Source organism: Etheostoma cragini, chromosome 18 (assembly GCF_013103735.1).
Source record: "Etheostoma cragini isolate CJK2018 chromosome 18, CSU_Ecrag_1.0, whole genome shotgun sequence".
Classification (NCBI taxonomy): Eukaryota; Metazoa; Chordata; class Actinopteri; order Perciformes; family Percidae; genus Etheostoma; species Etheostoma cragini.
Window position 1 is genome coordinate 15,996,516 of NC_048424.1, and position 25,422 is coordinate 16,021,937.

Genomic DNA, 25,422 nt, shown 5'->3' on the forward strand with positions numbered 1-25,422 from the left:
GGCAGTGCATGGTCTGCATGTGAACTGCAGCGTCTCCAGCAACACAGAGCTGCCTGTGGACGCCTGTCTGTAAATAACGATGGGAAAAAACTATCGGCGATTTGAATCATCATTTTTTAAACCGTTCCAAGTTGGAACTGGTTCTCAATGCCCAGTCCCAGATGGGGCATTGCTGTGTATCCTGGCACGTTATCACAACCCATTGTCGATCAGAGGAATAACATGGAACCCACAGCAGGACTGTGTACTGCTTATCTCACCTGCAGTGAGGACATGGCCGTAGCCAGCAGCTGTGCTTAGCTTAGCACAAAGACTGGAAAGAGTGGGAAACCTTCTGCGATGTCTTTGCAGCGAGCAGGGACTTCCTGGGATCTCTGCTGGTTGCCTGGGAGGCTTTATTAACCCTTGTGTTGACCTTCGTCTGTTTGCCCATTTATAAAACATTCTAAGTTTAAATTATCACCCAATTCTGTATTACATCTTCTTAGCCAACTTCATTCCAACTTGTTACCACAAGCTTTACACTTCTTTTTGGAATTCATGGTCAACAAACCTAATTTATATCAAATTATACAATTTCTGAGTTTGAAAAAGCAGTTTTAGTGTTTTGGCAAATTAAAGTAGTGAAGTGAGCATTCATGTTACTTGCAAAGAGCATTGTATGGTATGGAACCATTCATGTTACCAGTGTTGTAGTCACGGTAACATAAACCGCAACCAAGTCAACTCCAAAACCAAAGTGTATCCAGCCCGAGACAAGACCAGGACTTTGAGGAGTTGAGACCAAGACCAAGAACAAGGCAGGGCGAGACTAAGTCAAGACCAAGACCAGATTTGAGTTAGACTGCCAGAGCTTCTTTTCCGGTTTACACTAACAAATTTCAAATGAGATAAAAGTCAAAATGTTGGATGCATTTGCAAGTTTTTACCCAGGCATAAATCTGACAATGCATGGGCAATTAAGCGAAATCTCTGCAGTTGAGATCTTGACTGGTAATGAAATAAAATCCCCAGTCCCCTTTATCCGAGACCGAGACAAGGCCGAGAAAATATGCGCTCAATTCTGAGATGATACCGAGACCTTCAAAAGTTAGTCTTAAAACCAAACCGATCTTGAGTACTACACCACTGCATGTTATATTTGGGCACTTTAGGAACCGCAACTTTATGACATAAAAACTTGGAAAAGGGGTTAAATTGGACCCAAGGACAAGAGGAGGGTTAATAGTAGTTGTTTATAGCTTTGTGTAGAGTGCTGATCGGCCACATTTTTGTGTCCTTGCCCGGCCCACTTCCGACAGAGCAGTAACTGAACCCAACCGGAGCCCGACAGGCATTAAGATATTTATGTTCCGAGCCCGACCCGAGCCTGACTCAGTTAAAATCAGATTTCTTTCTCACACTGACACGGCTATGATTGTTTGTATGGAAAGCACGCTTTTATTCAGCAACTTTAGGCATTCAGAAATGTCAACAGATGACACGTGGCAACAAGGGCACACTAATGAGCTGTTTAATTTAAAAAAGGAATTCAAACAACCGTTCCTAATGGCTTTGTTTCCAACCGTGGTCAGAAAACCAGGGGAGACTCGTTACCTCCAGGGCTGACATTATAAAATGAATAACGTCAGGGTTAAAATCCCGTTTGTAGGGAGCAAATGAATGAGTTCGGCTTTCAGTCCGGGGTTTATTTCGGACACCACATACACTGTGTACAAAACTTATTCCACCAACTCTGCTCCGGTCGCATCTACACGTCGGCTTCCTCTTTCCCTCTCTCTTCTGCTCTTCTGCCCACTTACCACACACACACACACACACACACACACACACACACACACACACTGAGCTCTCTTAAAGGAGCCACAGCACCATTTTACAACAAATGCCTTATTGCGCTGATGTGACTGAGCCCGACCCAAAACAGAACTTTATTTGTAAGTATCTGTCCCGACCTGACCCGGCCCGGCCTGTCGGACTCTAGTCGGGTATCCGCACTCTAGCACAAATGCGTCAAAAATTAGCCAGTCACAGCTACTCTTTGAATAGTGACATGAACCTGGTCAATAGGTTGCAAGACCCACTTTTAGTCAAACAAATGTCCAACTCAACTTCTTTATTTTATTTTTTTTAATCTACCAATGGAATGAGAATATTCTACAGTTCTAATAATAGGACGCATTCACATGTTAAAGCAGAAAGAGGTCAACAGTTTAAATTGAAATGAATAATTACATTTAAATAATTGAAGCAGTGACATTTGAAAGTTGAATAATGTCGTGCTAGCTGAATGTGAGAACAAATCTCTTTTTGCATTCCCGAAATGTAGATAACTTTATCTTATGTGCCACTGCATGCCATGAAATTGGCTGTGACCACAGTGAGTCATGGCTGCTTTTTTTATTTCATTTGGATCTTTTTTTTTGGTGTGTCAGAATTAATGCCTCCCTATCTAAATCCGGCCACTTTGAGGTTTAATTTAATGGCTACTTAGATTCGCTAGGTTTCTGGGTAAGCTTGTGCTGTGAATGGTAAAAGGCAGTCACGGTACATAAACATTTAATTAGGACGGGAGATGTACTGAATGGAAAGCAGTAGAAACAGAGCATGATATGGAGTGCTTTCAGACACCTTCTGACAGGAGGGTGGGTGGTATATCTGGCAAGGGTCTGCTGTAACCATTGTTTTGCCCATCCCAACATCTTAACGTGCTGCTGCACTCCAGACGTGACTTAATGCTCCTTCATTGGCTCTAATTAACTCCACTGATGACAGGGGTTGCTTCCCAACATGCTTTACCATATGCATGCACACTCTAAGAAATAAATCCGTAAAATAACAGAAAAGAAAGTTCTGGCAGCTTATTACCCAGATGTTACCCGTAATTAAAACCAGAAATGATGTGTGCAGCATAAGTTAGAATACAGAACATTTTATGTTATTCACAATTCTCTCATATGAAGCTGCTCAGTTATTAAGCTTCTAAAAATGTTATTAAAAAAGGGTCTGCAAGTGTCACAACAGATGAAAAAATCACATAACCGTTGGAATAAATGCCCAAAACGTAGAAAAGATTGACGAAAACATTGGATAAACACCCAAAATGTTTAAAAAAGTGACAAGGTGGACTTTTTTTAAACTCAAAACCAACCTCCGCGGTCTACAAAGGTTATCAAAGCACAAGTCTATATCCACAACGTGCCACTTTCGGAATTGCGACATTGCCCCCAGATATTGTACCGGATGTCCTTCTTTCCGGCAGGATGTCCGTCCCCTTCCTCTGTCTTTGTGTTAGTGTTCTAACCTCCGGTGGATTTCTGAGGACTATGGTTAAATGCTCCTCAGATCCCTGCAGGGTAAATCCAGACAGCTAGCTAGACTATCTGTCCAATCTGAGTTTTCTGTTGCACAATTAAAACTACTTTTGAACAAAGTTCCTTCCTGATGCAGCAGCACAAGGCCTCTGAGCAGCACTAAGCCCCGCCCAAGATGATTGCGATTGGTTTAAAGAAATGCCAATAAACCAGATCACGTTTCTCTCCCATCCGAGAATGCTATGTGGACTAGCCAGAGCACAAATAATGCAGTTAGAAATGTAAATAAACAGAAATAGTGAATCACGTTCTATGGACACTTTCTGTTAAAATATACAGACACACAACTGTTAATACACAGATATTTAGGGCCCGACGCCAACAGTGGCGTAGGCCCCACTGAAACTGAAGGAATTATTGTTCCTTCTTCTGGCAAATGAAACGCCTTTTTGAAAAAAATTGGGGGTCACTTCAATCCTGGTGAAAATGTATGTATTTTAAGGTTTTTGGGAATAGGCGGACAAAAATGGCTCGCTGGCTTTACGTACAAAGATACAAATATTGAGCCCCTGCAGTACGCTTAACATAGACTAACAAATTTTACTCAGACCACGCCCCCTTTTATGCCTTTTGAAACGTTTAATGTACAGTCTTTTGTGAGGTATCACTGAACACAGCAGAGAGTTCCTTTTGATTGGTCATGGTTTGACCCGCCCCCTATGATTTAGCCACGCCCCTTGTCATGACTAATGACCCGTTTGATGTAGACTACTTTGTGAGGTATCAGTGAACTCAGCAGAGAGTTGGTCATGGTTTAGCACGCCCCACATGCTAAAGATGCGCCCCTTTTTTTTATAACTAATGACCCGTTTGACGTAGACCAATGTGTAAAGGATCATGAACTCAGCAGCGAGTTCAGTTTTCATTGATGACGGTTTTGCCCTGCCCAAATCATCATCTCAAACGGCGCAATCTCCAACATGCGCTGTGTCCGATGGTTGCGCAAATGCAGCATTGTGAGGATTGGCGTACGCCAGTAACCCCGACACGGTAAGAGGAGCAAGTGGCCGTCCAACGCTGCTTGCAGCTTTAATTGTTAAATGGTTTTGATGAAATGTGTTTTTCTACACTGATCATCCGTGGAGAGAAGATCAACGCAACCTTTTTATTTTCTGAGCATACGGTAACTGCTATATATATATTTTTCAAGTAGTCAGTGAGTAATGGTCATAATTAGTTACAAGATGTGTGCAAGATAGTAAGCAAAGGTAAAAGGAATGGTGCAACAACTCTGTAATGGTGGCTCCAAACGGGAAGTGTTTGGAAGAGAAGTGCAGATCAGAATGAGAATATTTCAAGCAACCCTGTGGAAATTATAGTGGATGACAGACCGTGGACCGATCTCAAGTCTAGTCGATACTTAAACAACGGTGGTGAAGTCTCCACAGCACCTGCTAGCATCACACGGTGCAAAATAGTAAGGAAATGACCCAAATTACCACGAATTTTGGATTTAGTTGTAGCGGGATGGAGGAAGTACAGGTTGGCCGTGGCTGACAACAGTCAACAATAAATGTTATTAAGAATAAACCTTCCTCTTGTGTCAATTGTACATTGCTGAATAGGGTAGGCCTACGCTATTGTCGGCCATAACGGTGGTACTGGGAAAGCCTAAAATGTCCTGAGGTGGTACGTGGGGTAAATAGTTTTACAAACACTGGGCTGAACTTTACTGCTTTTTACTGCTAAATCTAGAGCCCAACTGATAGTGGAATGTTGAGGCCAATACATATTTAAACATTTAAACTTTTAAGATTTTATCAGATCTATATTCCTGTTTTCAACAGAATTTTTTTTTTTAAATTTGACAGTAAATTCAATTACTGCCCTGAACCCATCCCAAAGCGGGGTTACATGTTGTGGAAACACAAAACAGACGTACAATAAGTTATAAATGTGTTGTGGTTTCATACTTTGATACTTTGCTGAATATGTGAGAAAATGTGTAGGTATTATATTTCTATGAATTATTTCAATGCATTTTCTTCATTTTCTCACTGTGTTATGAAATAATAATTCTGGTTATTTTGTACTCACATGCTAAAAAAGGACACATCATTGTCATGTAATAGAGACTTTGTCCCTATGACGATGTTATAGGTCAACATTGACGTGATACAAAATGACTGTTGACCCAGGAAAGATTCATAGTCTTAGGATCTTATGAGTGTCTTGGTATGGTTCTAAAATTACGGGTTTGTTTTCAATATAGTTATTAATAGTTATATTTATATAATTTGGGTATGTATTTTTATGCCTTGTGTTGTATTTTTAAAGTTTTTGGACTGGGATGTCCCCATTTGGTCCCAGAGATTTGAGGATGCAAGGGTGCCTGAGAGAAGCGACAACGTAATTGCAGGTTGATGTGCCCATGAAAGCAGCAAAGAGTGGAAAGTAGGAGCTAAAGATAGAGTGTTTGAGCTGGGAGTGAATGACGGTGGTTCCCATTTAATGTTTTAATATCCAAATGCCACTAAGAGGCACATAGAGCTTTATGAATGGACCTCCTTGCTGTGTGTTGGCTGCAATTACAGAGACCTAAAGACAAAAACCATGGTTGGAAGTTTGACCAGCCTGAGGCTTACTGTAATTCAGAACAGCAACCAAAAGCCTTCACTACATCCTTCTGGATTTTAAAGGTTTTCTATTTATTACTTTTTATTTTTTTTTGCGGCTATTCCCTTGTATTTGTTTGTGACAGTAGATAGACATGAAAGGGGGAGAGGGATGGAGGATGACACAGCAAAGGGCTGCAGGTCGGATTTAAACCCGGGCCGCTGCAAGACTCGGCCAACATAGGTTGAGTGTTCTTACTGGGTGAGCTAGAGGCCGCCCTTTTTTTTTTTAAGCTTGACATAATCCTCTGCAAGTCATAAGGAAATTATGAAAAGGTTGGTCTCATGAGAAAGAGGAATTAAAGCCAGAGACACTGACTTTCTTAGTTAACTAAACAGATTTTTCTCTCATTTTAGGATTTATTTTAGGAGCAGGTAATGGTTTACTGTAAAGCCAATTATCTTAATCAAAGCCGAGTAAGTGCTATAATGACAAGCACTTTTCATTTTCACTGTGCCACACCAGCTCATAATCAGCAGATTTTACAGGGCTGGTGTTGCAATCGGTCTGTTCAGGAGCTGAAAAAGATCTCTAATTGTCTAACAAAATCGCACATCTTGGTATTTAAAAAGTTAGGTGTTGCACAAATATTTAATTTTGTCTGTGGGTGGATAGTGTGGGGGGGCGAAACTGACAAAGGCTGCAAAAGATTATCAGATGAGTCAAACATAGAACTAATTATATCAATACATACAAATATATGTTAAAATAATTGAAAACATTTGCACGTGGAAAGGAGAGCCCCGGCATTAAAATGGTTAAATCCTTCATAAAGAATACATCATTTACAAATTCTTTGTACATCTTTACAACCATTCATCGAAAGAAGCAAGCATGCCTGCCAAATGGCATGATCCAAATAATAATACTTGCCATTTTCAGCGTGTAGCTCACTAGCTTGGAGGTTGTTGTTGACTCTTGTAGCGAAAGAGAAAAACGCTTCATGAAATATGGCCAATGGCATGCATATACCCACAGTCTATCAAGTGTGCCCAGTTTGAGAAGTTCAAAAATAAATTGAGAGATAAATAGCTATAATAAATAGGGGTGGGACAAAATATCCATATGGCAATATATCGTTGTCCCATACGCTGGTGCCAAATATTGATATTTTAATTAATAAAATAAGCCACTCTAAATAGATTTCCCCGCTCTATCCATCCATCCATCTTCGTTTGCGTATCCGGGGTTGGGTTGCAGGGGCAGCAGTCCGAGGCGTTCCCAGGCCAGGGTGGAGATATAATCCCTCCACATGGTCCTGGGTCTTCCCAGAGGCCTCCTCCCAGCTGGAGGCGTCCAGCTGGGGACACCTCCATCAGGCATCCTTACCAGATGCCCAAACCACCTCAACTGGCTCCATGAAAAGGAAGGAAACGTGAAGGAGCAGCAACTCTACTCCAAGCTCCTCTCAAATGACTGAGCTTCTCACCCTATCTCTAAGGGAGACGCCAGCCCCCCTCTAGAGAAACCCATTTCGGCCGCTTGTACCCTGGATCTTGTTCTTTCAGTCATGACCCAGCCTTCATGACCATAGGTGAGGGTAAAACTGACCGGTAGATAGAGAGCTTTTCCTTCTGGCTCAGCTCTCCTTTTGTCACAACAGTGCGATAAATTGAATGTATTACAGCACCCGCTGCGCCAATTCTCCAACCAATCCCCCGCTCCGTTGTCCCCTCGCTCGCAAACAAGACCCCAAGGTATTTAAACTCCTTCACTTTGGCTAAGAACTCAGTCCATGCTCCTACTTTGGATTTGCAGTAAAGCACTGTGAAGCACTCAAATTTGCATTTGTATGTGCCTTTTATTAAGAAATGTTTAAAAAAAGAACTATTTTTCATAGTTACTCTATAGTTGTTTTTATTTCTATATTTTTGAGGCATTTATACGACAGCTGGAGACATGAAAGAGAGAGGGGGGGTTGGAGTTGACCCTGGCCAGCTGCGTCGAGGAATAAACCTCTAAATATGGGCGCCCGCTCTACCCAAATGAACTATGTGGCTGCCCATAGTTACTCTATAGTTGTGCCATTTTAATTTACTTAATCTTTTCTTGGTTATTTTGTAAGGCTGGGAGATGTAGCGAAAATTAAATATCACGATATTCTTGACCAAATACCTCAATGTCGAAATTGTGACGATATTGTTTGGTTGACTACTGGTGCTTTAACAAAATGTTATTTACACAATGAGATTTTTGAAAAATATTCTCCAGAAATAATTTAATGACTTAGAGGGTAAAGGTAAATAACAGTGTGGTAAATGACAGAAAATGACATCATCTGCACTGTGATGCAGCCTGTAAAACCAGGTAAAGACAACACTTACCATATTGCGATATTACGATATATCCAAAATCTAAGACGATAGCTAGACTCATATCGCAATATCGATACAACAACGACATATTGCCCAGCCCTAGGATTTTGTATTTAATAGTTAAAACAATATTGAGATGTATCATTAAAGGATTGTCTAGCCATATAAATTGATTTTCACAGAATTCCAGGCCTTGTACTACTATTTGGAAGTTGTCCGGCTCCACAGTACAGCAGCCTACACCTGCTTGTGTGTTCAGCGATGATTGGCACATTTCTCATCTGACAGTCTTTTCTTGCAGTTTTACAATGAGAAGTGACATGCTTGCAAACCGAAGGGTTGTTGGCCGCTGCATCTTATTGGCCCGCTGTGGGATCGCGAACAAGCCTATGTGTGGATTCTACAATCATACTACATACATTTCCTCGCCACTGTCGCACTGTTGCTTGCTCTGGAGTAGACTACTAGAACTCTTTGGTCCTTGTAAATTCTGGAGTGTGGTCTATCTGTAAAGTGTCTTGAGATAACTCTTGTTATGAATTGATACTATAAATAGAATTGAATTGAATTGAATTACATGCTTTATGTTAAACGTCTTCATTAACGTTCTCCTTAACACCTTTACCATCTTCTGTAGGGTTTCTACACTGGGAACTTATCCAATGTACAGGATTTCATAGTCCCTTTTTACTGCTGTAGAGATTCAGCCATTGCTCTTCGACTCCTGTTGTGTCTGTTGCATCAGACATTTGTAGTTGTCATGGTGGATCCATTCTCTCATCCCTTCCCATGGTCCTCCAGCGTCTCTGGGTTGCACAGAGGATTCTGAGGCTTGCTGACTGACTGTGGAGCTGGTGTTAGTGGTGAGAAAAGGTGTTGGAGGCCAAACCCAATGTCTTAAACAGCTCCAATGCTATTATGTTTCTGTTTTTCTGGATAGAGCGCCAGTGTTTACCAAATTACGCAGAGATCAAAATAATTATGGTGCACAAAGACAAAAATAGAAAGAGGGGCGTTGGCAGCTCCTGCAGACAGCATAGGCAAACATGTTTAGGACTCATCTGAACGGCTGTTTTTATTGATTTTTAGACACTATGGAAACTTAAAGTGAGACACAGAAAAGGAGCGTGTGATGGGAGCCAAGCTCTGGTCGAGCCATGCTAACTCATCACTAAAGGGAGTTATTTGACAGGGCTGTTGTTTTCAAATTCTTTTTGCGTTCCTTTCACACTCCTCCTTGATTGTTCTCGACTGAATCTAAGGCAAAAACTCCAAAACATGTTGTCAGTTAGGCAGTTCACTGTCTCCAAACCTTTCTCTGAATTCAAATGATCACTGAATAATCTGCCCTGTACCACAAATGTACAACCCTCATTAAAATCAATGAAACATAAGTCTAGTCATAAAGTATACCATTCACAATTTACTGCATGTTTAAATGCCTCACAACTAAAATCTCAGATCTCACAGCTGGATTCATTATAGCAATACTTCACAAATGCAGAACAATGTTAGTTTAAAATTTAATTGAATTAGATGTTCACTTCAGATACATCCTAGTTGAATTCCTGTAGGTAAAATTCATAAAATCAGCCAAAACATAGACAGAGAAGAGCTGTGTCTCAAATCGGGCACTTATGTAGTTACACTAGCTATTTTGAGTACATAGTGCATTCACACTGACGAAGTGTGACCAAGTGCCGTGCACTGCGAGCACCCCCGGATGCTTCACTCAAAGTGGTCAAAACGTCTAGCATGGATCCCTGGAGAGCACTCACACTCAACGGCCGCCATCTTTGCTTCGGAGCGGACGCTACGGGACCACCAATGTATTTTCAAACTTGTGAAAGTGGGCGCCAAGGCAGCTGCAGCGGTTGCAACACAAACTATACCAATGTAGTATATACCTTATTTTTGATATGTACCACTGTACTGCCGCCAGTTAATGAGAAAACAAGCCTGGCTACAGTTTACTATTAAACCAGTAAGTGCATAATCGAACTGCGAGAACTGTCTGGGAAATTCAGAAAATGACATCACTTTACTGTGATGCAGCCTTTAAAAACCAGCAAAAGAAAACACTTATGTCATATCATGATATTACAATATAAAAAATCTAAGACAATAGCTACTCTCATATGAGAATATTGATTTGGATTGATTTTGTTACCCAACCCTGCTATCACCGCAGTAATACAGTATACCGCAGGTTTTAAAAACAGGAAAAATAACAGTTAAAATTCTGTCATTAAAAAATGCAATGCATTTACAGTTTATAGGAGACAACTATTAAATATTAAATGTTATTTACTCAATGCCTTAAAATGCTTATGTGTGGTTGTCATCACATGACAGTGTGGTGGAGAGAGAGAAACATGGTAATGCAGCAACGGTGCCCTATAAAAATATAGAGTGGTTAAAGCGGAAGGGGCGGGACATCAAATGTAGCTTTTTCTCATCAGTGTCCATCCGTTGAGGCAGACTTACTCAACATAAACATATTTATTATAGAATCAACTCACAGTGTGGGCTAAGGTCATTGGTCAACCTGGTCAAACTTCTTTAGTACAGTCCACAAGAAGAGCATGCGCAGACATTTCTTCTGACTCCATGCATGTATTAAATTATGAATACCAACGTTTGCCTTCTAACAGGCAATTTAGATTCCCTTCATTTAGACACAACTAGCGTAAGGACTCTTTTATATATCAGTCTATCCTGCTGCTGAACCAAAATCTGTGTGCTGCCGATTAAAGGAGGATTCCGGTCGATTCCAACATGGAGCCCAGTTGTTTGTAAATGTGGAGGTTTGTCAGTAGAGAGTAATGAAACCAATCAGTGCTGCCTACACCGTCTTATCCTCGTGCTAGAGTTAGCATCCAAAAGGCGGAAACAGGACAAGTTCTTAATGTGTTTTTAGCCTCTAAACGTGGTCAATATGTCATTACTAGCGCCTATTCATGTGCAACAACTCCTTCTGAGAGAACACAGTGATTCTGACTGCAGTAGATGTGAAAGAAATGCACGAAAGTTGTGCTAATCAAGCTTTGTTTAGTTCCTGTGTTGAGACGGCAGTCAGAGAGTTTAGGGACCATCTACAAACTTCAACACAGAAAGGAGATACAAACATATCTTTGAAAATGAGCATATGCTTCTTTTTGAAAAGTAAGTCCTGCAGTACAACTAGCAGGAGACAAGTTATAATTGAGGTAAGTTTGGAGACACTTCCTTATATAATCATTAAATTGATAGCCTACACATCTTTGTTTTATCTCTTTTCTGTGTTGTAGTTTGTAGACGGTCCCTAAGCTCTCCAACTGCCTCTCAACACAGGAACTAAACACAGCTGAATTAGCACAACTTTCGAGCCTTTCTTTCACATTTACAGCAGTCAGATTCACTGTTCACTCACAAGGAATCACTGCACATGAGTTGGCACTTTTAATGACATTTAGAAATGTTAAGAGGCTAAAAATACATTTAAAACTTGCCCTGTTTAAGGCTGTTGGGTGCTAACACTAGCAGGAGGATAACACGGTGTAAGGCAGCACCTATTGGTTTCATTTGTCTCCCTACACTCTCTCCACTACAATCGTTTTTAAAACAGAGCTAAATGTTGAAATCGACCGGAATTCTCCTTTAGGATCTGGACGCGAGGATATCACGTAACATGTTTCTTTGCCATGGCTGGGGATTTGTCCTCATCTTTGTACTAGATGTGTAATTGTTGTCTAACTCTGTGTGTATATCTTTTTACTTCTTATTTTTAAGCGGAGCTGCTCGTAAACGCAAAAAGACTTTCAGTACGATCTGATAAAGTTGTATCGTATTATCATTATATATTTTTTTTAATAAAGTGACTTTCTTTATGAAATCAAGATTTGGTTTTAAAAAATCTAATTATGTGGTTTTATAATCCGGGTGTTCTTATAGTCTGGTTAATTAATTAAATCCAGAGGAGTTTATGATCATGAAGTGGTCTGGATAGAATCGGGGCTTGACAGGATTTTTTTGTGTAGAGCTCTTCCTTCCGGATTGAGGGCCTGGGGTTGAGGGATGAGGGTGTCATATATTGTATAGCTTAAAGCCCTTTGAGACTAATCTGTGATTTTGATATATAAAGTTGACTTTTATACTGATATTTATTGTGGCTGCAAGGAATCTTTTTAATATATGACTGAACCCTAAATAGTCTCACACAAACCCTTTACCTGTAGGATGTTTATTTTTAATTAACATACTACCAATGAGCTCAGGTCTTGGCATTGGAGTATGTGCTTATACAGGTCTTTATGGCATTGTAAAGCCAGTGCTTATCAGCCCCGGTGGCCCGTTTCCTAAATATACTGGACTCTGTGTGGATTTTCCTCCTAGCTCAGGTCTGTTGTTGTTTTTGTCGGTTTAGATTTTATTTTAGGTGTTGGGCTGGAAAAGGATCCCTGAGAACCATTCTTAGTACAGTGGGAAGAAAGCATAAGGAAGTTCAGAAGCCCTTGGCTCTTTTTTTCCCCCCTCCAATCCAAAGAAACCCTGCATCCCTCAGTGGAAATGAATAAGGAGCAAGTCACGAATAGCATTTATCTCTCGAGCTATATAAATCTCTTTGGTTTGATTTTTACCACAGCTGATGAATAGATAGGGCAAATGAACATGAATTTAGATGTAGAAAAATATATTATGTGGGTTAAATAAAACTTAAAATGTACTCCCAGAGTAAATATTCTTAGTGCGAAATTAGCTGAATAGCCTTTTCTCTGTTTAGGGTCGATCGCGCATGACAGATAAGGCAACATCTGGATTTAGATGAGCATCTAAAAGGATTTAAGCATTGTTGTGTAATATTTCAAATAGTTTCATACTCCAGCTGTAGCTTTTGGCTGCAGTCATTTAAACTGTTAAAAAATGAAAATAACTTCAAAGTTTGTGTTGTTTATAGGGAGACTTGAGAAAGAACACAGGGAGGCTGTGGAAGAATGACTCAAAGCGCAAGCACCGCAGTCTTTTAGCTGTGCTGAGGCATGCAAACACAGTCCGAATGTTTCCTCTCCCCCAAAAATGTGTTGTGGCCTTGAATGTGATGCTGTTGACACCAACTCAGTGGTGAAATTTACAGGGTATTGTGTCTACATCCACCTATTCTCTGTGTGCTACACTTTGGTAGAAACAGTGGAAAAGGAAGAAAGATGAAATGTGCAAAAATGTATTGATGAAAAAAGAAAGCCTCAAAACTAAAACAGAAGCAGAGCGTCTCAGTATCAGGCCCTCCAGGATTTTGCGGCATTTTTTTGAGATTGTTACGGCCCAAAATGCTGATTTTGTAAAAAATTGCGATAAAAGTTGCAATGTTTTTTGAAAAGATTTTTTTTGTATAGTTCTATAAAAATAAAACGGAAACCTGTTTTGAGGAGAATAAAACAACTCTAGTTTTCTTAGTAACCTTACCAAAAATGCTCAGGATGCTGCACATGTTGATATAATATGAAAATGGCTGATGGATTTAAGACAAAAAATAATAATTGATTGAATGAATCAAATTTGAACATGTCTGTCAGTAGCTTGTTGATCTTTACATTGTTAGTTAATTTCCTATCCTGGCCTGGGACACTCATACGTACGGTTTGATTAAGGACTTCTTGGACTTTAACTTATCATTGCACTTACAATAACGAGCGTAGCTGTCCTCAATTTAGGTCATCCTGTACATCTCATCTCCGGTTTTTCCTGCATCCTCTGTGTGTGTTTGTGTGAGTTTGTGTGTGCGCACGCGTCAGTTGCGGGGGGGAACCGAGCAGCCCCGCCCACTGCAGACAGCTGACATGATTGAAACGGCTGCTGCTTTCACTGACTTCAGAGTGAAAAACGGTTACAGCGTACATTGATGTTAAAATGTATACAGGTTGGCAGGACTGTCTGACATGTTTTGTACCGTCTTTCGCTGCACATTTTGTTGGTGAGTGTAAGATATTCGAGTGATACGCGTCTCGTCTTCAAAGCAGAAACAGGGAAATTAATTTGAACGAAAGTGTGATGTCAATCCGTTGTCACTCCCGCCTGGACTTTGGCCCTAAGAGTCACATGCTGATACAGAGTCTGGCATGTGGGACTGCTGGGATTGGTCAAAGTCGCGGGAAACTCCGGTTATTAGTCAAATGTGCGGTGATTGGTAAAAGTTGTGCATCACACCAAAGTCGCGGTGATTGGTTGAATTTGCGTGAATTGGCGCAACATTGTGAAATCCTGCAGGGACTGAAGTACATTTTAAGATGTGACCAGTTGATCGCTTCTTTCTGGCTCGGTCTTGGTCTCCAAGAACTCTGTCATGTGTATGCCTTTGATATTATGTCACTTTCAAAACAATAAATTTAAGGGCACAAACTATTAGATACTCTTCAAATTCACAGTTTTTTACATGGAAAAATGAAGAAGTAGTTGAAATGAGTGCACTAAATCAACGTACTACTGACTAGCTAGCTTGCTGGCAGTTAGCTAGACTGCTAGTTTGTTGAAGAATGACCCACTGGTGTTAGAATGTTTCCAGCTAGCTAATCTCGCACTGTCAGACCTTCCTCACGGCACTGCGGGGGGTCTGGCCCTTTCACACAACATCTCGGGATAGAAGAAAAACATGCATTGATTTAGTGGCATTTCTTCAAACTAATCAGAATTGTTTTTGGTCCCACTCAGCGCCGGACACAGCAATGGTGTCTCTGCAAAATACCTTGGGGAAAAAACTTGTTTTGGTGGCACATGTGTTCAAAGTTCAAAAATGGTTTTAGTCGTGCAGCAGAAAACTCAGATTGGACAGATAGTCTAGCTAGCTGTCTGGATTCACCCTGCAGAGATCTGAGGAGCAGTTCACCATAGTCCTCAGAAATCCACCGGAGTTAGAACGCCAACACAGAGACAGAGGACGGGGACACACATTCGGCCAAAATAAGGGAAATCCGGTGGAGCTTTTGGCGGCACCTGAACTATCCTGGAAATGAAACGTCGTCAATATAGGATACCGGTTAAAGCTTGCAAAATAGCCCACAAATAGTCATTACATCACAAAACTTCTTTGCAGGACATGCAGGTGAATGACAACAGTTGTCATTCTTTGCATCTTTCTTCAGTTGATGTGAAGGTCATTCAACTACCACCTATGCAACATTTTTCCTGCATCATTTGGAAAATAGCAGATCAATCCCATGGAGGATTTGAGTCAGTCCCATGCATCATATCATAGGGGGCTGCCTGCACAGCTGTAATGACCACTGGTTAGGTGCCCTCAACCGCCCCTCCTCTACACTATAATTACTGGGAGGAGATTAAAGCCACATTCTCTTTTGGGTCCTTGGCTTTGTGTATGTGGACAACACACATTTTATGTGATGTACGCATGAAGGAAAAGACGAACTAGCTGCAGTTTGGAGTGATAGGGAGTAGCTAAAGGAACAGCTTTTTATAATGAACATTTCATTTAAACTACTAGTTTTGGTTTTGTTGCAAAAATGAAAGTTTAAAAGCATTTTATTTGCTAATAAAATGCATTTATACTTTTCAGTTTTTTTGCAATGTGCACATGTGTGATTCATTCAGATTCAACGCCATATCTCCAAGCATAGGTGGAGTCACTGAAGGAAAGTAATGCCTAATTTTCTCAGTAAACCAGAGGACAGCTTTGGTAAAAGGACATGTGCACTGGTTTTTATGGTCATCCAAAATTAGATGGCCTTAAAGTCAGCAGCTTCATTTAAACATGGTATTAAGCTGCAAAAATACCAAAATGCTCTCGTCAAATCCACCACGCCTCCGACCACTCATTCCCCTCAGTGTCCACTGCTAAATTGACTGTTGAATTTGTTTAGCGCCGCTGAGAGTTATTGTTTTCGGCTTCCTGTCTGATAGCCTGGCTGCTTTCTGGACGCACTGAAGTCTCCTTTAACTACAGAGCTGTGGTTTGTTGTCTGATTCTTCTCCTGCACAGGAAAATCCCTCTTTGCAATTTTGCAACGTCTTCCCAAAATCCCTGTCTCAAGGCAACCTGCTTACCAACCAGCATTCTGCACTCTTCTATACCCTCACAGTCCGTTATTGAAACCAGTCACGCATTTTCAAAGTCATTACTTTAAAACTCTCCATGGTGATTCTTGTTTTGTCACAGTCAATGTTTTTCTCTACATTAAACACACAGTCGTCTTAAATGGCTTTGTTAAGAAGGGACGATGTACATGTGCCACTAGTTTGTTGACATAGCAACTGTATCCATGTTTTTACAGCTTCATAAAGATTTAAGTTAGAGGATGAAGTCATCCGTGCCACAATCCTTTGACCTAAGGGAGTATGGAAAGTGGCAAGTTGAGTTACGTTGATGTCTTTGTTTGCATTGTAAATGTAATGTAATCAGATGAACATTCCCGTCATAAGGAACAAGTATAGGGGACATAAGTGATAATATCTGAAATATTTGGTCACCTTCCATTTTCTCTGTCAAATTCTCTTCCGTGTACTGCCTTTCATTACCATAGTTTTTATTCAGTTGTTTGGCAGAGAGTGAGTAAAAATGATAAATAGGTTATCCATCAACTCTGTTAACCAGAGGAATTCACTTAAATTACAGATAGGACACAGGTATCTGTTCAGAGAGTTCTGCCCCTACCCTGATGCAGTGAAGGTGCTGGAATTTGATTTGTTGTCACAGCAATGACAAATTAATTGACACAATGATCACACCTCAAAGTCCACCCAGAAGCTCTTCTGCACTGGGTGGCACCAGCTATGTGTTCTAAGTTCTGACTTTGGATGGAGTTTACGTGCTACTGCTTTTGAAGGGTTACACCAGTTAAAAAAGTTCTAACGTAAGCATAAGACTTACAAATTACATCTTACACCTCGCCTTTAGTATGTGATAAGTCCTCCCTAAAGTCCGCTGTCGTGGTGCATCATCTGGTGTGACGAGCCTTTAGTTTCACAAGTTGAAGGAGGAAAAAGACGAGAAGTAAAGTGCCTTATGCTTTGAGACCTTAGAAATTATTAACTTGACCTCATCTCGGCATGAATACATGGGCATCCTTACGGTACAATGCAATGTTTTTTCATGTTGCCTGGATCTGGTTCAACGTGGCAACTACCGCACAGATTTACGAGTTGTTCACAGCCACAATACAGCGAGGTGGCCTATTAAAGACTATTTAAACCGACTGCAGCCATTGTTGTCTCAGAATGTAGGCACGTTAAATGTGGGCTTTGGTGTTACCAGCTTTCATTAGGCTCCAAGTGCTACTGCACACTTCAATGTGATGACGTGACGACGACTCTCTAACAGGGAGAGAGATTCCCTCTCTTTAGTCAGTTCTCCCACCAGGTCAATGTGTCTCTGCAGCCCTATAGTTTTTAAACCATCCCCGTGTTACCACATGACATTTATTTGAAGTACAGTGAGTATTTTGTTTCTTGGTCAGAAAGACTAAAATATATACCGATATATATAATCCAAAACATCCAACCATGTGATTAATTATGATTGCATCAGTGTATCCTTGTGTGTGAGACAACACTGCCATCCATACTCCACAGGGCAAATCTGATGCAACCAACGCACAACTTCATTAGTGTGGAGTGTTGTTTTTTGGGCTATTTTACAGAATGTGCTCCAATTGTTATTGTTGCATGCAAAACCGAAATTTAGCTTATCTTAGAGCAAACATAGGCCAGATCAAAGCATGAGCATTGCAGAGACGTAATTTAGTAAGTCAGACATAACAGTATGCATCCCCACCCTGATGGGTGACGTCTTACCATGGAACACATGTATACATTTGTTACAAAGCTGTAAAGCAATGACAAAGGAACTTGATTACCAAACAGATCATTTGATACATGAAAATAGGGTTGACAGTGATCCTAACAATGGAGAAGTGCCATTTAAATCTCACTTGTGGATTTGTGGTGTTTACGTGTAGCCCTGTCCTCCGAGACAGAAGGCAGAGACAGGAGGGGTGAAGGTAAATGTTGCCTTTCCTGAACACACATGTTGTAAACAGAAAAACATCTAGCTCCATCATGTCTCACCATTCATCAAACAGATTGATGGTGTGCAAAGCTGGCCTGATATTATGTTGCAGTGCTTTTGTTTTACACATCTCACTTGTCTAAGGCCTTAAAGGGTTGATTCACCCAAAGTTTAAACAAAAATGTCCTACTTAACTCTTGTGGTATCTAGTGAAGCAGATTGGACAGATGGTTATGCGTTGTGTAGATTAACGTCAAGTTGTCATAACACAAACATCTCAAACAATGCTCACTTAGCATTAAAACGGTCATAATTTACTGAATTGACACTTAATAACAGTCATGAACATTCATGGCAGGTATCATGTCACAGTTATGACTGCCTCATGTCAGTCTAATGCACTTCCTTTCAAATAAAGTATTACTAATATGTCTTCATTTTAAGTTGCCTGGACCTCAACTTTTACGCAAATTGTCAGCGGAGAACTCAACGCCCTGCCCCCTGAAAGTCCCCGGAATGCTACCAGAATGCATTGAACAGCTGCTTGCATAGACAATGAATGGGAAGCGTGGAAATGGCGCTGTCTGTGGGCACACATTTTTTATCTCTTTTTTTTTTCTTTTCTTTTTGCAAAGCTGGCGCTTACCATCATTTTCACTGATTAAAATGTAACAAAATGACAGGTTGAAATTAAACTTGTTGTTGGGTTTGTGTGCTCCCTGTTCTCGCATTACCAGACCTTCCTCCTCAGAGTTGCGGAGGAAGGTCTGTCTAGTCCACACTGCATTCTAGGATGGGAGAAAAACGTGCTCTGGTTTATTGGCATTTCTTTAAACCAGGGTTAGGGGTTAGGCTAGGCGCCGAACCAACAACAGTGCCTCTGCAAAATAGTCTCAGGAAGGAACTTGTTTTGGTGGAACATGTGTACTTTCAAAAGTAGTTTTAGTCGTGTAACAGAGAACTCCGATTGGACGGATAGTCTAGCTAGCTGTCTGGATTTACCCTGCAGAGATCCGAGGAGCAGTTAACCATAGTCCTCAGAAAAACCAACATGTAGTTCCAACATTAAGGAGTCTTCTCTAGATAAACCAGTCACTTTCTCCCAGTCATAATATCCAACAGTGTACTTCAGTGTTCTGAATCTTTGGATTGCTGAATGCTTTGGTCAGTGCTTTGTGTGAGCATTATTTTGATACAGTAAGAAAAGCAGTTATGAAAAGCTGTGAAGATGCCTTTGTTGGGGTTACTATAAGTATACCCACGTGCAGCATGTAAACACACTCTGTTAATCACATCCTCCAGCCGTGTGCTATGTCACATGAAGACACGCACTCCCCGGGACCGTGAAAGGTCTACAAACCGCTTGGACTGGATATGGATGTGTCTGTTAGAGTATTGCATAGGGATTCCGCCATTTCTCCAAAAATATATTTACATACCGTATACAAAACCAAAAATGAGACAGAGAAATGATGAAGTCAAAATCAAGAAGGAAGATTCTGCTGGCATGGCCTGTCAGCACTGTCGGGTTTGGAGAAATATAATATTTCTTGTTTCCCACATGTTGTCTGCCAAGACTCCTGTATGAAGATGACTCCCAGCATGCCCCTGGTGGCCTGCAGCTATTGTTTATGGAGATTGCACCTTGAGATGGGAGGATCATTCAGCACTGAAGTGCCATAAACCCCCTATGATTAAAAGGAACCTGGCCGGACTTGTTCAGGGTTTTCCACTTTTCGCTTTTTGTGCTTTTTTTTTCTTTTTCTGTGAGTCAGCAAAATTCAGCAGAGAGACATATACTTAAAAATATACAAGTTAGAGGGTAATTGAACTTTATTTTTGAACTGCATTTAACTTTTGTTTTAAGTGTGCGTGAATAACGTTTTATCAGTGATCTCTTTCATGCGTATTTTGGATGCAAATTGTCAAGTTGTGATCCTCCTAAGATCAGACCTTGAGGTATAAATCCTCACAGTTTTCTTAAGATAGCTCTGGCTATATATAACTCTGGTTTGGTGTAATGACAGATTGCACTTTCCCTCAGAGGGACTGTGAGACTGGCGTCACTGTCCCCCACAGTGATCTGCACACGGATGTCCAAAAACCACTGTCCCTTTTTTCTCTCAGCTGCCTTTGTTTGTGTCGCCTTTTTGCTCTTCTTCAGTAGTATTCCTTCACATGGAAGGAAGCCTTTGTAAATGGAAATCATTTAGGCAATACTTGCCGTCAGTAAACTAATTTTAAGAGTCACACTCACTTATGGAGGTGGTGCTAAGTAGGCTTGGTCCGTTTTCACACCAAGCTATAAACCGTAGTGGATCAGGACATTGCATTTTACCTCTAGGTGTTGCACATGTCTCAGCCGCTCCAGAGGGGGATCGATGAGAGAGCCCATATTGACGGACAGTCACGACTCTAGACCACTTGGCAAAACCACGAGGGAGGGCATAAAATAAAGGCCCACACAAGCTGAAATAGTTTTAAAAGGTCTAACAGTGTTTATTATATTACAAAAATATTGGCAACAGGCTTGAAAAACCTATTAGAAACTCAGCATCGAGTTCAGTTTTCATTGGTCATGGTTTGGCCCGCCCCTTAAGCTTTAGCCACGCCCCCTTCAAAGCTAATGAACTGTTTGACGTAGAGTCTCGTGTGAGATATCTTTGAACTCAGCAGAGAGTTCCCTTTTCATTTAAATTTCAATTCAATTTTAATTCATAACAAGAGTCATCTCGAGACACTTTACAGATAGAGTAGCTCTAGACCATACTCTATAATTTACAAGGACCCAACAATTCTAGAATTTCCCTTCACAGCAAGCAATCCAGTGTGATAGTGGTGAGGAAAAACCTGTCCAAGGCTGCTTGCAGCTTTAATTTGAACTGTTACCTGGCACCAGAATTTAGTATTTTCCTTGAAATAATTTAAGACGTTTTCACCATTAATTTGTTCCCAAAAATTAATCAGAATGCAGGAAATAAAGTCTTTGATGCTCAAAATACCGGACCGTACCGATGAAAGCGGCAATCTACCAAACTCAGTTAGTACCACGTCATCAAGATGAGACACATTACAGCAGCTCAAACAGAGACCACATTTTTAGTTCATTTGGTGAAGATATTAGCTATGATCCAGAAATCGGAATAAATGCCTACATTTCACATTTAATTTAGATTTAAATCAATATATAAATGTGATAAATAATCTTTCTTACGATCTTAATATTAATCAAAACAATCATGATTATGTATTTGGCTACAATTGCAAAAAGTAGCCTGCAACACAGCTTAGTTCTGATTGGTTAAGGCCCACTCCACCTAAACAGAAAACCCCTACACTCAACATTTTGTTTGAATTTAGCTCTAAACATTTGATATTGTAGTTTAATATACATATGTACTGTTTAAGAGAAAAATGTAAAATCTACTATGTATTAAACACTAAAGAAATACTCTGTCGATTTTATATAATAGGACAACAACTTCATAGACTTAGAACGCTCCCTTTGGCCAGGGTTATTATTCAGTTTTATTGCATTTTTGTTATCATTTCAAGATTCTCCTCCTCAGTCACAGGACAAAGACGTAAAATAACTGCGTGCACCAGGAGGGACACGATGCAGCAATTTGCGGTCATTCTTCTAAAAATGGAAAGTCCACCGACATTATGGCCCGGCCTCTGTTTTCCACGTAGTTCCAACAGGTGCTGGGAAACACAGCTCGTCTGGAGGCCTTTTTTAACAGAGAACCTGAGATTATAGCTTGCTTGCAGAGATCGTCTGCATGTGCTTTATATGTACGGAGCTTGATGTTTATTGACTATAAGGAGGAAATGGATAAATGTAGCTTTTTTGATATTTGTTTTGATAGCCTTTACCTTCCTTGCTCATTAACTCGGCCTCCAGAGTCCGTCCCCTCATCACATTTGGTGTGGCTGTTTGTGAAACGCTCCCGTGCTCAGCACTAATTTGCACTGCAACTGTTGATTTGCGTATCCTGTCAGCTGCCTTTGATGTGTGAGAGAGATTGAGTTGCTGCCGGTTGTGGTTCTCTCTGTGACGCTGGGCAGCTCTCCAGCCCAGGCCCGGTGCCCAGCCACAGGCCTGCGGGCGCTCAGGGCACTTCAGTCCTGCATTCACAGCCAGAGCCTGCAGAGTCACATTTTACGCCACATACGCTGGCACCGGGGATGGTGGCCCAAGCAGAGTTTTAAATATGCTTTTCTCTGCGTGACTTATAGTGTAATCACATGTTTCTCTCTCCCAGAATGCACCACAGTATTACCCTGAGCCTAATGCTAGACAGAGAAGACCGGAATGGATTTATGCAAATAGGAAGTTGTTCTTTGGGAGGTTACACTGAGTGCCAAGCCTTGACTTACCCGACCAACAAACTGAAACTTTTTTAGGGTTAGGGTGAGTACAGTTAAAGGACAGTTTCAACTAAAGTCAAATGTGGTAACAGCTGCAACTTCTAGCTAGAATCATTTCCATAGTTTTTGGACAATTATGCATGAAGTAATGGATCATACCTGAGATCCCGGTCTGAAGTTACTGGATCCAGTAAATCTGAATTCAGTTCTGACGTCACTTCCTGTTTAAATTTGTTGACTGCTACTAAACACCCAAAGCAAGTACATTTGTCAGATGTAATGATTTTTAAAAACTTTAAAAAAACTAAAAAATTTAAATACAGTACAGTTAGAACAGATACAAAATGTGTGATTATTTTGCCATTAATCACAAGTTGTAAATGGACAATCATACAATCAATCGAATATTTTTATTGATTGACAGCCCTATAAAAACAACAGAACCTTTAACACAAACCTATAACAGATATTTAAAGGTCCCATGGCATGAACATGTCACTTTATGAGTTTTTTTAACATTAAAATGCGTTCCCGCAGCCTGCCCACTGCCCCCCAGTGGCTAGAAATGGTGAAAGGTGTGAACCAAGCCCTGGGTGTCCTGCTCTGTCTTGAAAAATGAAAGCTCAGATGGGCCGATCTCGAATCTTGCCTCTTATGAGGTCATAAAGAGCAAGGTTACCTCCCCTTTCTCTGCTTTGCCCGCCCAGAGAATTTGGCCCACCCATAAGAGAGAGACATCGTGGCTTTCAAATTAGCAATGTGGCAGTTAGTCAAGGCTGCCACCCCCGCCTCCACCTTGCCCCCCCTTCTCCTCAAAAGCTACAGACTCAGAAATGGCACATACTAATGGAAGCTCATTGTGGGACTGGTTCTAGTGACTGAGGTCTATATAAAAGAGACTTCAGATACAGTATTAGGGGACCACTAAGGTCTATATAAAAGATACTTCAGGTACAGTATTAAGGGACCACTGAGGTCTATATAAAAGAGACTTCAGAGACAGTATTAGGGGACCACTGAGGTCTATATAAAAGAGACTTCAGAGACAGTATTAGAGGACCACTAAGGTCTATGTAAAAGCATCCATAAAGCACCATGTCATGGGACTATTAACATAATAATCAACCTGTTAGCATTGACAACATTACAGTTTTCATTTACAGATTGCATTTCTTTAGCCTGGCAGCGTGCAGATTACACATGACACTTCTGAAAGGTTCAGTCTGCTTCGTAGAATGCTTACCACGTGTCATCTCAACAACCATCATCTGAAGACCTGATTTTGGCTCTGAAAGCCCACCGGAATGATAAAAACAGGTTGGACAAGTCCATTTTCATGCTTCTGTAAAGTTCTTCATATTTACCCATGAAGGTCTGGGACTTGTGGAAAATGTGTTTTTGTAAAGTCAAGCCTCAAATTAAAAAAATGCAACCGAGGCATAGGATGTTTAACATGTATGAGGTACGAGGCTTGGCCTCATGGCTACGTATTGTTGGAGCACGTGGGCGGTGAAAGGACACTGGCTGACCACGGCTCAGTGGATGCATAGTGACTATGATAGAGGCAGCTATGAACAGCTACCGTCTGACTCTGTGTCTCCCCTGGACGGACAGGGAGTCTATGGAGCTCTGGTCATCACCAGAAGCATGTCCCTTCTAAAGAATGGCTGTCTGGTACAGTATGGCGGGGGGGGGAAATCGTAAATCAAATTTTTTGGGCGATGATTTTTATAACTAGTTCTTTTCCCTAAACTCGATACTTCTTTATTTTAATCAATGATTGACCTTAATATTGTCTGTTAATACGGTACCGCTGATGGTGACTACATTATATCCGTTTCCAGCTAAAAGTTAAAGAGACGGAAGGCAGAAAAAAGAGAACATTTATTTAATTTACTTTTTTTACTAACACAATAAAGATCTGACTGACGTGATGTGCATTGTTTTTACAAAACAATTAGTTTTTAGAAAGTTTTTAAGTTGCCTGCCAATCGCAAGGTTGGTGGTTCAATCCCTGGCCCTGCAGTCCCGTGTCGAAGTGTCCTTGGGCAAGACACTGAACCCCAAGTTACCCTCCGATGCTGTGCCATCGGAGTGTGAATGTGTGTGAGTGTTTATCTGATGAGCAGGTGGCGCCTTGTACGGCAGCCTCGGCCACAGTGTATGAATGTGTGTGAATGGTGAATGGTTCCTGTATGATATATAAAGCGCTTTGAGTAGTTGTTAAGACTAGAAAAGAGCTATATAAATACAGCACATTTACATTTATATAAAAGAGACTTCAGATACAATATAAGGGGACCACTAAGGTCTATATAAAATCATCCAAAGAGCTTTAACCAAAATATTGGGTTCATAAAACGGACGACATACATGTAAGTTCACCGATTATACACAGGCAGATGGCCCGTCGCAAGCTGTTTTTCCTGCCTCTTAATCCACTGTGGGAGTGGTTTATGATTAGGAGTATAGAGATTCAGCTGATTCCAGGAATAGCCCACCACCTTTCTGCGCTGTGTTATTGCTTTAATGTTATTAGAGACATTGAAAGAACATCGTTTTGACGGGCCTAGGCTTCAGTCGTCCTCAGAGGGTTACAGTCTGAAGGGGTTCAGGACTGTAAAAGTTTGGATATAGAAGTTCATCTCTCCCAGATATCCACAGCCAATTTCAAGTTAGGCCAAAGACTAAAGTCGCAAAAATCTCCCTATCTTCTCCTCATGTTTGTTATCCAATCCTTTATCTTACCTGT

At 40.8% G+C, this 25,422-nt stretch overlaps 1 protein-coding gene and 1 long non-coding RNA gene across 4 annotated transcripts in view; both read left to right on the forward strand.

Moving 5' to 3' along the window:
* The window catches only part of nt5dc1 (5'-nucleotidase domain containing 1), a 74,290-nt gene that overhangs the window by 12,676 nt on the left and 36,192 nt on the right, over positions 1–25,422 (forward strand). The gene's annotated exons all lie outside the window — the stretch shown is intronic.
* Positions 3,924–20,986, forward strand: LOC117961973. The gene is made up of 3 exons (XR_004660519.1): positions 3,924–4,120; positions 9,921–9,922; positions 20,866–20,986. It is a non-coding gene; the product is annotated as an uncharacterized LOC117961973 (long non-coding RNA).